Here is a 16269-nt window from a genome sequence, read left to right as displayed (position 1 = left end):
GAGTCTTCTCTAACACTACAGTATGAAAGCATCAATTCTTCAGTGCTCAGCTTTCCTTATAGTCCAACTCTCACATCCATACATGACCACTGGAAAAATCATAGCCTTGACTAGACGGACCTTTGGTGGCAAAGTAATGTCTCTGCTTTTTAATATGCTGTCTAGGTTGGTCATAACTTTCCTTCCAAGGAGTAAGCGTCTTTTAATTTCATGGCTGCAGTCATCATCTGAAGTGATTTTGGAGCCCCCCCAAAAAAAGTCTGACACTGTTTGTACTGTTTTTCCATCTATTTGCCATGAAGTGATGGGACAGGGTGCCATGATCTTAGTTTTCTGAATGTTGAGTTTTAAGCCAACTTTTTCACTCTCCTCTTTCACCTTCATCAAGAGGCTTTTTAGTTCCTCTTCACTTTCTGCCATAACAGTGGTGTCATCTGCATATCTGAGGTTATTTGTATTTCTTTCAGCAATCTTGATTCCAGCTTGTGCTTCTTCCAGCCCAGCATTTCTCATGATGTACTCTGCATAGAAGTTAAATAAGCAGGGTGACAATATACAGCCTTGATGTCCTCCTTTTCGTATTTGGAACCAGTCTGTTGTTCCATGTCCAGTTCTAACTGTTGCTTCCTGACCTGCATACAGGTTTCTCAAGTGGCAGGTCAGGTGGTCTGGTATTCCCATCTCTTTCAGAATTTTCCACAGTTTATTGTGATCTGCACAGTCAAAGGCTTTGGCATAGTCAAGAAAGCAGAAATAGATGTTTTTCTGGAACCCCGTGCTTTTTCAATGATCCAGTGGATGTTGGCAATTTGATCTCTGGCTCCTCTGCCTTTTCTAAAACCAGCTTGAACATCTGGAAGTTCTCAGTTCATGTATTGCTGAAGCCTGGCTTGGAGTATTTTGAGCATTACTGTGCTAGCGTGTGAGATGAGTGCAATTGTGTGGTAGTTTGAGCATTCTTTGGCATTGCCTTTCTTTGGGATTGGAATGAAAACTGACCTTTTCTAGTCCTGTGGCCACTGCTGAGTTTTCCAAATTTGCTGGCATATTGAGTGCAGCACTTTCACAGCACCATCTTTCAGGATTTGAAATAACTCAACTGGAATTCCATCACCTCCACTAGCTTTCTTCATAGTGATGCTTCCTAAGGCCCACCTGATTTCACATTCCAGGATGTCTGGCTCTAGGTGAGTGACCACACTATCATGATTATCTTGGTCATGAAGATCTTTTTTGTACAGTTCTTCTGTGTATTCTTGCCACCTCTTCTTAATATCTTCTGCTTCTGTTAAGTCCCTACCATTTCTGTCCTTTATCGAACCCATCTTTGCATGAAACGTTCCCTTGGTATCTCTAATTTTCTTGAAGAGATCCCTAGTCTTTCTCATTCTATTGTTTTCCTCTATTTCTTTGCATTGATCACTGAGGAAGGCTTTCTCATCTCTCCTTGCTATTCTTTGGAACTCTGCAGTCAAATAGGTAAATCTTTCCTTTTTTTGCTTTGCTTTTCACTTCCCATCTTTTCACAGCTATTTGTAAGGCCTCCTTAGACAGCTGTTTTGCCTTTTTATATTTCTTTTTCTTGGGGATGGTCTTGATTCCTGTCTCCTGTACAGTGTCATGAACCTCCATCCATAGTTCATCAGGCACTCTATCTATCAGATCTAGTCCCTTAAATCTATTTCTCACTTCCACTGTATAGTCATACAGGATTTGATTTAGGTCATACCTGAATGGTCTAGTGGTTTTCTCCACTTTCTTCAATTTCAGTCTGAATTTGGCAATAAGGAGTTCACTTCTAAACATAAAGAAGCATGTTTCAAACTCACTTTTATATACATGCTGAATAAGATATTTAAACAACATATGATATTGTTAATATGTGGAATCTAGAAAAGGATACAAATGAACTTATTAATATCTACAAAAAAAAGGAATAAGACTTAAAGGTGAAGAAAACAAACTTATGGTTTCCAACGGGTAAGTTGGTGGAGGGATAAATTGGGAGACTGGGATTGACAGATACACACTACTATATATAAAACAGATAACCAATAAGGACCACCTGTATAGCAGAGAATTATACTCAATATTTTATAATGTCCCATATAGGAAAATAATCTAAAAAAGAGTAGGTATATGTATAACTGATTCACTTTGTTGTATAGCAGAAGCTAACATAACATTTTAAGTCAACTATATTCCAATAAAAACTAAAAACAAAACATATTTGTCATTGATGAAAATGTGTTTAAGGCACTGAAATAGGAATCTAAAAACTTTTTCTATAAAGGCCCAGACAGGAAATACTGCAGGCTTTGCAGGTCATACAGCCTCTGCAGCAGTTGCCCCTACTCAGTTCTGTCCCTGGAGCACAAAAGCAATTATAGACAATACCCAACAATTGCGTATGGTTGTGTTCCAAGAAACAATTATTTATAAAACAGAGAGTGGAGTAGTACTGGCCTATGTTTCATGGTTTGGTGATTCCTGCAGCAGAAGGTCCTTAAGTTTTACAGATCTTTGTATCGTGAGTAATCTTTTTTAGTAGCTTGGTTAACATGATAGTTTCCTGGAACAGTAGAAATACACTAACACATTACTTCCCTGGTGGCTCAGATGGTAAAGAATCTGCCTGCAATGTGGGAGACCTGGGTTTGATCCCTGCATTGGGAAGATCACCTGGCGGAAGGCAAGGCTACCCACTCCAGTATTCTTGCCTGCAGAATCCCATGGATGGAGAAGCCTGGATGGAGAAGCATGGCAGTCCAAGGGCTTGCAAAGAGTCTCATGCTTCTGAGTGACTAGCACACACATTACAGCTATGTAAAATATATATGATACAAAACTGGGGCTATACAAAATAGATTCTCTTCAACTGACTGAACTGCTTTGCCACACAAACAAGAACCCTGACTTTGGGGGTTAGAGATCCATGTTAACATCTGAATGGGACTGCTCTGCTATCTGAATGATTAAGAAGTATTAACCATATCTTGAATTGGTGGGGCCCAAACTCATTTATTTACTCTCTTCCCAGATTTTACTTATACTTGTTGGACAATGACATTCAGATTTGCTTTTCTTTTTAAGGGTAAACATTTGCAAACTCAGGTTCTTAATATTTAAAAAATCCTTCTTCAATTTGGTTTTTATGTTTTGTGACAGCTGTTCTTGTTTCTATTATGAATAAATTTAAAATTCCTTTATCTCCTTTCTTTAAATATCATAGAGAGAAATTTGCTTCTGGTGCCTGGGGTTTGAATTCCAGGCCCATCACTTACTGTGTGACCTTATAAAAATTAATTAAGCCCTCCATATCTTAGTTTCCTCATCTGTAAAATGAAGGTACTCACATCTCCATCATAGAGTGGTTTTGAGGATTAAACAAGTTAATGCATTAAACAAGTTAAAGAACTTTAGTTCTTTCCACAGTGAATATATAGAGTAAGCGCTCAAATGTTAATTAAGACCTTGTAACTTTGGTAGGTTATAATATCTGTGAGTTGATTGTCTTATAACTCATACTTCTCCTCTGTCAAAATTAGTAGCCCTGGAAAGATTATTCAAATTAATATGGAAAGCACTGAAAGTTCATTATTACCACATTGTAACTGTTTTATCCTGGATTTGAATTTACCCTAGTTACAAAATAGTAAATTAATCTAAACTGTACATGGATGCTGGCAAACGACACATGATACCCCTGGATCAAAGACAAAAGATTCTATTATAGTTCAGTAAAAAGCACGTCAGTTCCCCTGGACCTCAAGTCTCACACGGGAGATCCAACAAGCTCAAATGGATGTTGGGCACATTGTGAGATTATAATGTAGCTCAGGAAGACTGAGTTTCAGGGATCCATCACTTTCACAGCAAGCAGTAAACAACACCTCTTATGGTTTAGGGGCAGGAGTGAGACGTTACATCATTCCTCCAGGTTCACCACTGCAAACAAAAGCCCAAGAAAAGGCCCACATAACAAGCAGCTAGGAGATTTCTTTCTTAGCACACTCAGCAAGACATGTAGAAAAATAAGAAGAATCTAGAAAAATGGCACTGATGAATCTATCTGCAGGGAAGGAATAGAGACAGAGATGTACAGAATGGACTTAAGGACAAAGTGGGGAATGAAGTGAATGGGATGAATGAAAAAGTACAATCAACAAATATATACTATCAGGTGTCAGACAGATGGCTGGTGGAAGTTGCTGTGTAGCACAGGGAGCCTGGTCTGGTGTCTGTGATGACCTGCAGGAATGGGATAGAGGAAGGCAAGGTAAGTATAAATATGACTGATTCATGTTGCTGTATAGCAGAAACCAACACAACATTGTAAAAATTAAAAAACAGTTTTTTAAAGGAAATTAAAAAAATAATGATTACAAATACAAAGTGAATTTTTCAAAAATACTGTTGGATGTTGCTATTTTGCTTGCTTCACACAATTTATTTCCTGGTCTTAAAAGAAAAATCATTGTAATACTCTTAATCTGTAAAGGAATATAAAGTGCTGAGGGAAGAATGGAAAGAAGAGGAAAGATACATACATCTGAATGCAGAGTTTCAAAGAATAGCAAGGAGAAATAAGAAAGCCGAAATAGAGGAAAACAACAGAATATCAAAGACTAGAGATTTCTTCAAGAAAATTAGAGAAACCAAGGGAACATTTCATGCAAAGATGGGCACAAAAAGGAAATAAATGGTAGGGACCTAACAGAAGCAGAAGATATTAAGAAGAGGTGGCAGGAATACACAGAAGAACTATACAAAAAAGATCTGCATGACCCGGATAACCACGATGGTGTGATCATGCACATAGAGCCAACATCCTGGAATGCAAAGTCAAGTGGGCCCTAGGAAGCAGCACTACAAACAAAGTTAGTGGAGGTGATGGAGTTCCACTTGAGCTATTTCAAATCCTAAAAGATGATACTGTGAAAGTGCTGCACTGAATATGCCAGCAAATGTTGAAAACTCAGCAGTGGCCACAGAACTGGAGAAGACCAGTTTTCATTTCAATCTCAAAGAAAGGCAATGCCAAAGAATGTTCAAACTACGGCACAGTTGCACTCATTTCACATGCTAACAAAGTAATGCTCAAAATTCTCCAAGCTAGGCTTCAACGGTGCATGAACCAAGAACTCCCAGACCTTCAAGTGGGATTTAGAAAAGACCGAGGCACCAGAGTCAAATTGATAACATCTGTTGGATCATAGAAAAGGCAAGACAATTCCAGAAAAAAACATCTATTTCTGATTCATTGACTATGCTAAAAGCCTTTGAACAACAAACTGGAAAATTCTTACAGAGAATTAGAATACCAGACCACTTTCGGTGCCTCCTGAGAAATCTATATGCACGTCAAGAAGCAACAGTTAGAACCAGAGATGGAAAAATGGACTGATTCCAAATTGGGAAAGAAGTATGTCAAGGCTGTATACTGTCACCCTGCTTATTTAACTTCTATGCAGGGTACATCATGTGAAGACAGGCTGGATGAATCACAAAATGGAATCAATATTGCCAGGAGAAATATCAATAACCTCAGATATGCAGATGACACTACCTTTATGGCAGAAAGCAAAGAGAAACTAAAGAGGTTCTTGCATTAATGCATCACTGTATGTTAATAGCAGTTGCTCAATAAATATGAATAAACATGTAAAAAAAATAAATAAAGAGGTTCTTGATGAAGATGAAAGAATAGAGCGAAAAAAGCTGGCTTGAAACTCAACATTCAAAAAATGAAGATGATGGTATCTGGTTCCATCACTTCATGGCAAAGAGATGGGGAAAAAATGGAAAACAATGACAGACTTTATTTTCTTGGGCTCCAAACTCACTGCAGACTGCAGCCATGAACTTAAAAGACACTTGCTCCTTGGAAGAATAGCTATGACCAACCTACACAGCACATTAAAAAGCAGGGACATTACTTTGCCAACAAAAGTCCATCTAGTCAAAGCTATGGTTTTTCCAGTAGTTATATACAGATGTGAGAGTTGGACCATAAAGAAGGGTGGGTGCCAAAGAATTAATGCTTTTGAACTGAGATGTTGGAGAGGACTCTTGAGAGTCCCTTGGACAACAAGGAGATCAAACCAGTCAGTCTGAAGCTGCAGCTGCAATACTTTGGCCACCTGATGAGAAGAGCCAACTCATTACAAAAGACCCTGATGCTGTGAAAGATTGAACGCAGGAATAGAAGGGGATGACAGAGGATGAGATGGTTGGATGGCATCAATGACTTAATGGACATGAGTTTGAACAAGCTCCAGGAGTCAGTTAAAGATAGGGAAGCCTGCTGTGCTGCAGTCCATGGGGCTTCAGGGAGTTAGACACGACTGAGTGACTGAATTTGTAAGGCCTCCCCAGACAGCCATTTTGCTTTTTTGCATTTCTTTTCCATGCAGATGGTCTTGATCCCTGTCTCCTGTACAATGTCACGAACCTCATTCCATAGCTCATCAGGCACTCTATCTATCAGATCTAGGCCCTTAAATCTATTAAATCTATACACTTACACTGTATAATCATAAAGGATTTGATTTAGGTCATACCTGAATGGTCTAGTGGTTTTCCCTACTTTCCCTACTTTCTTCAATTTCAGTCTGAATTTGGCAATAAGGAGTTCATGGTCTGAGGCATAGTCAGCTCCTGGTCTTGTTTTTGCTGACTGTATAGAGTTTCTCCATCTTTGGCTGCAAAGAATATAATCAATCTGATTTCGGTGTTGACCATCTGGTGATGTCCATGTATAGAGTCTTCTCTTGTGTTGTTGGAAGAGGGTGTTTGTTATGACCACTGCATTTTCTTGGCAAAACTCTATTAGTCTTTGCCCTGCTTCATTCTGAATTCCAAGGCCAAATTTGCCTGTTACTCCAGGTGTTTCTTGACTTCCTACTTTTCATTCCAGTCCCCTATAATGAAAAGGACATCTTTTTTGGGTGTTAGTTCTAATCATAGAACCGTTCAACTTCAGCTTCTTCAGCGTTACTGGTTGGGGCATAGACTTGGATTACTGTGATATTGAATGGTTTGCCTTGGAAACGAACAGAGATCATTCTGTCATTTTTGAGATTGCATCCAAGTACTGCATTTCGGACTTTTTTGTTGACCATGATGGCTACTCCATTTCTTCTGAGGGATTCCTGCCCTCATAGCTGTGAAAAGAAGAGAAGCGAAACGCAAAGGAGACAAGGAAAGATAGAAACATCTGAATGCAGAGTTCCAAAGAATAGCAAGAAAAGATAAGAAAGCTTTCTTCAGCGATCAATGCAAAGCAATAGAGGGAAACAACAGAATGGGAAAGACTAGAGATCTCTTCAAGAAAATCAGAGATACCAAACGAACAGTTCATGTAAAGATGGGCTCGATAAAGGACAGAAATGGTATGGACCTAACAGAAGCAGAAGATATTAAGAAGAGATGTCAAGAATACACAGAAGAACTGTACCAAAAATATCTTCACGACCCAGATAATCACGATGGTGTGATCACTACCTAGAGCCAGACATCCTGGAATGTGAAGTCATGTGGGCCTTACAAAGCATCACTACGAACAAAGCTAGTGGAGGTGATGGAATTCCAGTTGAGCTATTCCAAATCCTGAAAGATGATGTTGTGAAAGTGCGGCACTCAATATGCAAGCAAATTTGGAAAACTCAGCAGTGGCCACAGGACTAGAAAAGGTCAGTTTTCATTCCAACCCCAAAGAAAGGCAATGCCAAAGAATGCTCAAACTACTGCACAATTCCACTCATCTCACACGCTAGTAAAATAATGCTCAAAATTCTCCAAGCCAGGCTTCAGCAATATGTGAACCGTGAACTTCCTGATGTTCAAGTTGGTTTTAGAAAAGGCAGAGGAACCAGAGATCAAATTGCCAACATCCGCTGGATCATGGAAAAAGCAAGAGAGTTCCAGAAAAACATCTACTTCTCCTTTCTTGACTATGCCAAAGCCTTTGACTATGTGGATCACAATAAACTATGGAAAATTCTGAAAGAGATGGGAATACCAGACCACCTGACCTGCCTCTTGAGAAATTTGTATGCAGGTCAGGAAGCAACAGTTAGAACTGGACATGGAACAATGGTCTGGTTCCAAATAGGAAAAGGAGGACATCAAGGCTGTATATTGTCACCCTGCTTATTTAACTTCTATGCAGAGTACATCATGAGAAACGCTGGACTGGAAGAAGCACAAGCTGGAATCAAGATTGCCGGGAGAAATATCAATAACCTCAGATATGCAGATGACACCACCCTGATGGCAGAAAGTGAAGACGAACTAAAAAGCCTCTTGATGAAAGTGAAAGTGGAGAGTGAAAAAGTTGGCTTAATGCTCAACATTCAGAAAACGAAGATCATGGCATCAGGTCCCATCACTTCATGGGAAATAGATGGGGAAACAGTGGAAACAGTGTCAGACTTTGTTTTTCTGGGCTCCAAAATCACTGCAGATGGTGACTGCAGCCATGAAATTAAAAGACACTTACTCCTTGGAAGGAAAGTTATGACCAACTTAGATAGCATATTGAAAAGCAGAGACATTACTTTGCCAACAAAGGTTCGTCTAGTCAAGGCTATAGTTTTTCCTGTGGTCGTGTATGGATGTGAGAGTTGGACTGTGAAGAAGGCTGAGCACCGAAGAATTGATGCTTTTGAACTGTGGTGTTGGAGAAGACTCTTGAGAATCCGTTGGACTGCAAGGAGATCCAATCAGTCCATTCTGAAGGAGATCAGCCCTGGGATTTCTTTGGAAGGAATGATGCTAAATCTGAAACTCCAGTACTTTGGCCACCTCACGCGAAGAGTTCACTCATTGGAAAAGACTCTGATGCTGGGAGGGATTGGGGGAAGGAGGAGAAGGGGACGACAGAGGATGAGATGGCTGGATGGCATCACTGACTCGATGGACGTGAGTCTCAGTGAACTCTGGGAGTTGGTGATGGACAGGGAGGCCTGGCGTGCTGCGATTCATGGGGTCACAAAGAGTCAGACATGACTGAGCGACTGATCTGATCTGATCTGATCTGAGTGACTGAATAACACAAGAGCATAATAAGGTACACAAAATGTTCTCAATATTTGAAATAGTTGTTTTCTCAGTTCTTTGGCTTGCACTGACATGCTAACTTTCATCATCTGATTATAGTAGTAACAGCACTATTTTATTAACTTTTTGTACCACATGACACTTTCCTGTAACTACATAGCTACCATTTAAGTGAATTCTAAACATGACTTCAATTTCCTTCTGTAACCTTCTGAAACTTCCCTTAAATGTGAAATATCTTACTAATGATTTAATCTTCCTTTACACTGAATACATCCTCATCTGTGGGAAACTCTATTCACCATTGTACAATATCTAGATTATTATTAAATTCAGAAGATATCAATCTGTTAATGCCATGGCAATTTTCTTCAGAAAAAGGAGATAAGGAGTATTGTCAGCTGTGGCAGAGGCAGGGGTGGCCCCAAATATTTTGTCCCCTCTCCTGCATCTCTCAGATCCCTACAATTAGGAGCAGTTATGCAATAAATTCTGGCTGACAGTCTATGGATGGAAGTTCCATGCAATGCTTCCTAGGAAGTGCCACACAACACTCTCTAGGAAGCACTGCAGAGCCCTTAGGTTCTTATCACCTGCTGCTACACCTGACAATATGCAGAGATTCCCATCAGCATGACTTCCTGGGTGATGGTGTGGAGCACAGCCTCACCAGCAAGTGTTATGAAAAAGAAAGAAATTACTGTCATGTTAAGCCATGGAGAGTCTGCTAAGTTGTATTATCATTAAAAAAAAAAAAAAAACTTTAAATAATAAAAGGCCCTCCCAAAGGCAAAGTTTTTAGGGTTCTCTTTGAAGTCATCAACAGCCTATATATTACCTGTGTAATAATCTGGAAACCTTGAAGAACCTTATATTTAGGGACTAAAATATCCTGTAGTAACATTTACTAAATGGTATAACTTAGAACACTAGTTCTGGGGTATGATAACAGATACTCTATGGGAAAATTTGGTCCTCTGGGTAAATATTTGGGAAATATTGCAAAATAAATAGCCCTTCTGAGGCGTCACCAAACATATAAGCATGACATATGTTCCACCAATACTCCTTTAATTCCGTTTTCTAAACATAAGCATGGAACACAGTTTTTCCATTCAATATCTTAGGGTAGCAACTTACAGAATTCTAATTTTGGAAAGCTAACATTGGGAAAAGTTTAGTACTTCTTTTCAATAGGGCTGCTAAGTGATAGAGGAATTATGTGTATTTCATATACTTCAAGAGCTTCAGATAAATGGGCACAATATAAGGAAGATAAAGAGGTTATGTGTTGGCTCAAAAAAGAAGCCTCTTTACTCCTAATGAAGTGCTTGGATGGACACAAACAAGGACAACCCTCAACTTCAGCTGGCAGCATTCAAGCTCCAAAATGGAATCATTTATTTGAGTGGGTGCCTAAAGCATTTGAACCTTAACTTCTCAGTCCTGACAAAAATTTTCTGTTACATAAATGCAGAGAGGATGTGGAGACAAGGGAGCCCTCCTATACTTTGGTGGGAATGTAAATTGGTATAGGCACTATGGAGAATAGTATGGAGGTTCCTTAAAAACCAAAAATAATAGATCTACCATATAACCCTGCAATCCCACTCCTGGGCATATATCCAGAGAAAAATATGATCTGAAAGGATACAATGTTCATTGCAGCACTGTTTGCAATAGCCAAGATATGGAAATAACCTAGATGTCCATCAACAGAGGAATGGATAAAGAAGAAATGGTACATATATGCAGTGGAATATTACTCAGCCATTAAAAAGAGTGAAATAATGTCATTTCCAGCAACATGGATGGACCTAAAGATTGTCATAATAGGTGAAGTAAGTCAGACAGAGAAGGAGAAATATCATATGACATTCCTTGTATGTGGAACATAAAAATAAATTATACAAATGAGTGTACTTACAAAACAGAAAGAGACCAACAGAGAAACTGGGGGAAGGATGGGGGGAAGGGATAGTTAGGGAGTTTGGGATGGACATGTACACATGTACACACTGCTATATTTAAAATAGATAACCAACAAGGACCTACTGTAAAGCACATGAAACTCCACTCAATGTTACGTGACAGCCTGGATGGGAGGGGGGTTTGGGGGAGAATAGATACATGTACCTGTGTGGCTGAGTTCCTTCCCTGTTCACCCGAAACTATCAAACAATTAGCATTGTTTTTTAATGGTCTACACCCCAATACAAAATAAAAAATTTAAAAGACAAAATAATTTTCCTGTTACATATACAATTTTGAGGCAGATAAACAAAGGGAAGTACAAGGTATACACACACATAAGCATGCATGTGTGTGCATATGTGTGGATATATGTGTGCACATACATATGTATGTATATATAGATAAGAACATAAAAATGACTTTTTCCCTCTCCTTAGAGAGTTGAGTCAGCTCTGCAAACAAGTAAAGATGATGTCTGCCAAGATTTTTAGGTAGCCTTTGAAATTACATATTGATCTAACTCTGCCCACATGAAAGCTATCCACATATACTGAGGCTCTCTCGCTTTAATCTGTCTTTTACACACAGCTTCCACCACAGCTCCTATGAAATATACAGGTAAGTTTATTTTATATCTTTGATGAAGTAGGTTTACTTTCATCCTGTGTTTTTATTCATTAGACTACATGGCTTAAGTCTAAACTTCAAAGACCTTGATATTATGCATTTTAGCTTTAGCAATGTCCTTGAAATTTTCTTTTAAAAGTTGTATAGAAATCTCAATTTTAATCTCTCAAGCTTTCACTGGCATTACTGTGTACTTAATATGCTTTGTGTATTTAATATTCTCTTTTTAAACTGTATACATATATATTTATTTTTATTTCTGCATGTGAAGCCCCTACTCACCATATAAATCAGGTAGAGCCTACCACTGGCTTAATACTTCTGTAAATGAACAAGGCAGTGATTGAAAATATAGGTGTTCATGTATATATAGATACATACACACATAATTATGTGTGCTATACACACATATGCACAAATACGTGTGTGTAAATATCCATGATTAGTTACCCCAAGGATAAAAGTGACGACACAAATTTTACCTTATTGTTTTACACTGGTAACTAATACTGTGAAATTCTTTACAGTGTATGTGTACTGTGTACTTTACAGGTCTTTAGGATAAAATTTGTTTTATTTAATCTCAAAATAATTTTATTACTTGCCACATACAGAATATACTCCTTTTCACTTCTTGTCTGTTGAATTTAGATATAACTTTCTAACATCAGGTTATTTAAAACCGCTATTCAGTTTGTACAAATGTCTTAAAAAGAATATGTAAAGTTAGGTATTAACCAAGAACTCATTTATATATGTATATATATTTTTTCTTTCAGAAAAGTATATGGGCTCTTCAGTTAGATGATTGGGGTTTTAATCCTTGTTTTGGCATATATTAGTTGTGTGACCTCAACTAGTTGTCTAAAGCACATACAAGGTCAATGAGATAACATTTGTGAAACACTTTTTTCAATAACTGACAGATAGTAAGCTCCCAATACATGTTAACTCTGGGACCATATAATCATTAAAATGTATAGGTCTTTGACTGCCCATACAATCTAGAATTGCAAAGCATATAATAAAATTCTTTTCATTTGTTAGACTACAAAAAAAGAGTGAATCACTTAAACATTTTTATCTACTATATAAAATCTGCATTCATCTTTACATCCTAAATTTAAATCTACCATATGATTTAATCTTCAGCTTGAGACTGTAGGTAGGCTCTAGAGTTAGTTTCTTTAACAAGAAGGAAAATCAGGAATATGATGACTGTATGAAGCTCAGTTCACAAAACCTATTATTATTAATAGAGCTGTGGTCAGAAATTGGACTCTGTGATCCCCCATCTAGAACTCTTTTTTATGCATCTGTCATCTGCTTCCTAAATATGTTGTAATATTTACAATTACACAATGTACTTTACTCTTCCTCTTTCACTTCACAAGGGATAAAGTCCATGATTCAGCTGATTGAGAAATACTGTCCTAAAGGATTTTCTGAAACCATACAAAAGCTAGAAGAAAGTTTATTAAAGTTTATAAAAGAAAGTTTATTAAATTTCATAAAAATTGAAAATTTAAATAACCTTAAAAATAAAGTTTAAAATATTAAAAAAATCTTTTTTAAAGGGTCAAATGTTAAAAGAGTAGCTATTTCATTATTAATTAATAAGGACAAACAAACCCCAAGGGAAAAAAAAAAGATGAACAAGTATATTAGCAGAATTACTTTAAAATACAAATACCAATATAATTAATAGGTTAAACTTCACTAAATTATTTACCAATAAAATAAGCACTTGTTAAAAATAAAGTTCAGTATGAACCAGTGTGTGTGATATATTGAGACAGGCATTTACAAACACTTCTGGGTACATGTATAAAAAGAAATTTGCTAATACTCTTTCTACCAAAAGAAAGTACGTATTATTGATCTAGAAATTTCACTTTTGCTGTTTACTGGGACCAAGTACATAAATAAAACCACACATATGAATTTTTAGCATTGTTTTTAAAGTTCCATTAAATATGATATGGGTTATTTATTTAAAACACAATACACTTTTATTACAGACTATTTTTCAATAATTGAAAAAATAACAGTTAACACTATTCATAATATGAGAATATCTCCAAGGTACCTGATATTAAAAGAGGCAAGTAGCAGAAGTTATGATTCACTGTATGCACTAGTCCATATACATATGGATATACATTTGTGGGCAAAGTCTTTGCAACCCCACGCTTGTAGCTTGCCAGGCTCCTCTATCCATAGGATTCTCCAGGCAAGAATACTGGAGTGGGTTGCCATTTCCTCCTCCAGGGGATTGAACCCTCATCTCTTACGTTTCCTGTACTTGCAGGCAGGTTCTTTACCACTAGCGCCATCTGGGAGGGTCTTTCTCTCAAAGTGCAAGGCCTTTTATTTGGTTAGATTTTAAAATAATGACTTTATTTTAAAGTAACTTATGTACACACTTTTTTTTTTACATTAAAAGTTCATCCTAAATAGTAGAATTATTTAAGTGTTATGTGATGATTGTCTTTTTATCTGAAGAGATTGAAGATAAATTTAATGATTTTTAGTTTGCATAGAAGAATTTTTCTGTGGTCAGGAAACTTCTGTAAAACTAACAGAAATGATAGTGAAGAACTTCCAGTTAGAACAATAGGCTATTTCCTTTTTTAAAGTTTGTTTGTCATTCTTGTTGACTGACAGTCTCCATTTTTGTTTTGCAGTTATTAGCCTCAACACCCTTTAGATTAATGCTGTATGGGAAAGTGTACTTTATTTAAACTTCAAGAAATGAGTTCTTCAAGTTATATCACGCAGGAAAGTCAGACTGATAATTCTTTCATCTGCACTTCCTATCCATCCCCAGGTCTTAGTTTATCATCTGAAATAATGATTGTGTAGTAAAACTGAGTGTATTAAAGGCCACTCAGCAAGTTTAGTTCCTTTTGTCTCTCTGGTATCTGATATGCTTGGATGGAAAACTGTGTGTGACGCATGCACACAAAGAGCTGCAGAGGATCTCAGATATGGGCGACGGATCTTCACCAGAATACAAAAACTGACTCTAAGGATCCATATCAGTATTGAGATGAATGTAGGTTTCTTTCTTTTTTTTTTTTTTTTTTTTTTTTTTTTTTTTTTTTTTTTTTAATTTTATTTTATTTTTAAACTTTACATAACTGTATTAGATTTGCCAAATATCAAAATGAATCTCTTGCAACAAAACACCCACTGAGATGTGGCATTGTCTTTCTCTCTCTTTTTTTTCCTTAAAGCATATTTAAACTTTCAAACTTTATGTAATCATAAACTGAAATCAGGATTTCAGTGTAGGGTTTTCTAGGGTATATCATTTGATCCTACTAAGAATTAACTGTTCAAATGTTGGAGCATTTGACTGAAAAATTCTTTTTAACCTTTTTTAAAAGTGAGTCAATGTTTTTTTTCATTTTTTAATAAACGATTTCTATCTTCCAAATGGTAGGAGATGACACTACTATATAAAAACCCTTAAGAAGTTACAGAACAACAATAGCAAGCAGGAATCAATCTTAACTTTTATTTGTAAAAAAAAATATTAAAACCTTGTCCACTAGTCTATGGCATTTTGCTTCTTGTTTAAAATCTTATGTTTATCTGTACATATATGTGAATATTTAAAATAATGTACTATCCGATATGATTAACTGCAGAACTTTCATAGTCTACTTAAGCTATTTATACATGATTTTTCATTTAAATTATGAATGAAAATCAGCATTAATAAAAATAAATATAGAATTATTTCCTATAAATGATTTGCTACTCTTATAGCAACATGCTTTCTTCTATGCAATTATTAACTATTTATTATTTTAGAGTTATTGGTTTAACTTTCTATCTGAATTACCCAATTTTTGGTGAATCTGACATTAGTCTACATGGCGAAATGCAATGTGTTCTTGGATATGTTATTTTTAAGTGAACAAAGCTATTATAATTGTACTGGGAATGGTAAATTATATTAATTTCAAATAATGATTCTAAATTTAATAATTTTGTATAAATTATATAAAACTTGGTAACATAATAAAAATAAATCAGAATGAATGATTTTAGCTTTTTAGGAAGCTTATGACAAATATCAGTGCATTATTTTCCTGAGTGATGATACCAAGTTTAAATAAGAATAAATCATTTTGAAGAAATTTAAAGTTATAATTTAATTAGTAATGGAATTCATACATAACTGTAATGGCATAAATTTTCTGTATCTCAGTTTCTAGAATTATCAAGTTATATATTGAAAGGTATTTTCAAAAATCTTTGCAAGTACTTTTCAGTCTTTTCTTCACTATGTGGTATTAAAATAGTAAAAGAAACATTGCTTTTAATATTGGTTCAAAAAATGATCAAAAAATTCAAAAAATTTCGTCATCTGGAAGGTCCAGTGGTTAACTGGACTTTGAGAAGAAAAATACATAAAAATTTTTTTTCATTTACCAGAATCATTATAAGACCAGAAAGATAAATCCAAAACATAATCACCAGAGAGCAGAGTAGCCTGGGAGGATCTCAAAATTATAACCAGAGAGGTATTAGGACAGAGTGTACTGAAAAATTTGTAATTTACCTTGGAAGTTCTAGTTGCTACCTATGTAT

General features: G+C 36.3%; 1 protein-coding gene and 1 long non-coding RNA gene across 2 annotated transcripts in view; one reads left to right on the top strand and one right to left on the bottom strand.

Annotated features, from left to right (window-relative positions):
- Positions 1-1813: 1813 nt before the first annotated feature.
- Positions 1814-16269, bottom strand: part of LOC129659067 (uncharacterized) — an 89597-nt gene continuing 75141 nt past the window's right edge. Inside the window, exon 3 of the long non-coding RNA XR_008717776.1 lies at positions 1814-4251. This is a non-coding gene — a long non-coding RNA (uncharacterized LOC129659067). The remainder of the gene's footprint in view (positions 4252-16269) is intronic.
- Positions 14629-16269, top strand: part of LOC129659064 (platelet glycoprotein 4-like) — a 38080-nt gene continuing 36439 nt past the window's right edge. Inside the window, exon 1 of the mRNA XM_055590136.1 lies at positions 14629-14722. The gene's annotated coding sequence lies outside the window, so the exon portion shown is untranslated. The remainder of the gene's footprint in view (positions 14723-16269) is intronic.

Source organism: Bubalus kerabau, chromosome 8, assembly GCF_029407905.1.
Source record: "Bubalus kerabau isolate K-KA32 ecotype Philippines breed swamp buffalo chromosome 8, PCC_UOA_SB_1v2, whole genome shotgun sequence".
NCBI lineage: Eukaryota > Metazoa > Chordata > Mammalia > Artiodactyla > Bovidae > Bubalus > Bubalus kerabau.
Note: the sequence above shows the minus strand (reverse complement) of the source record. Positions and strands in the feature narration are given on the sequence as shown.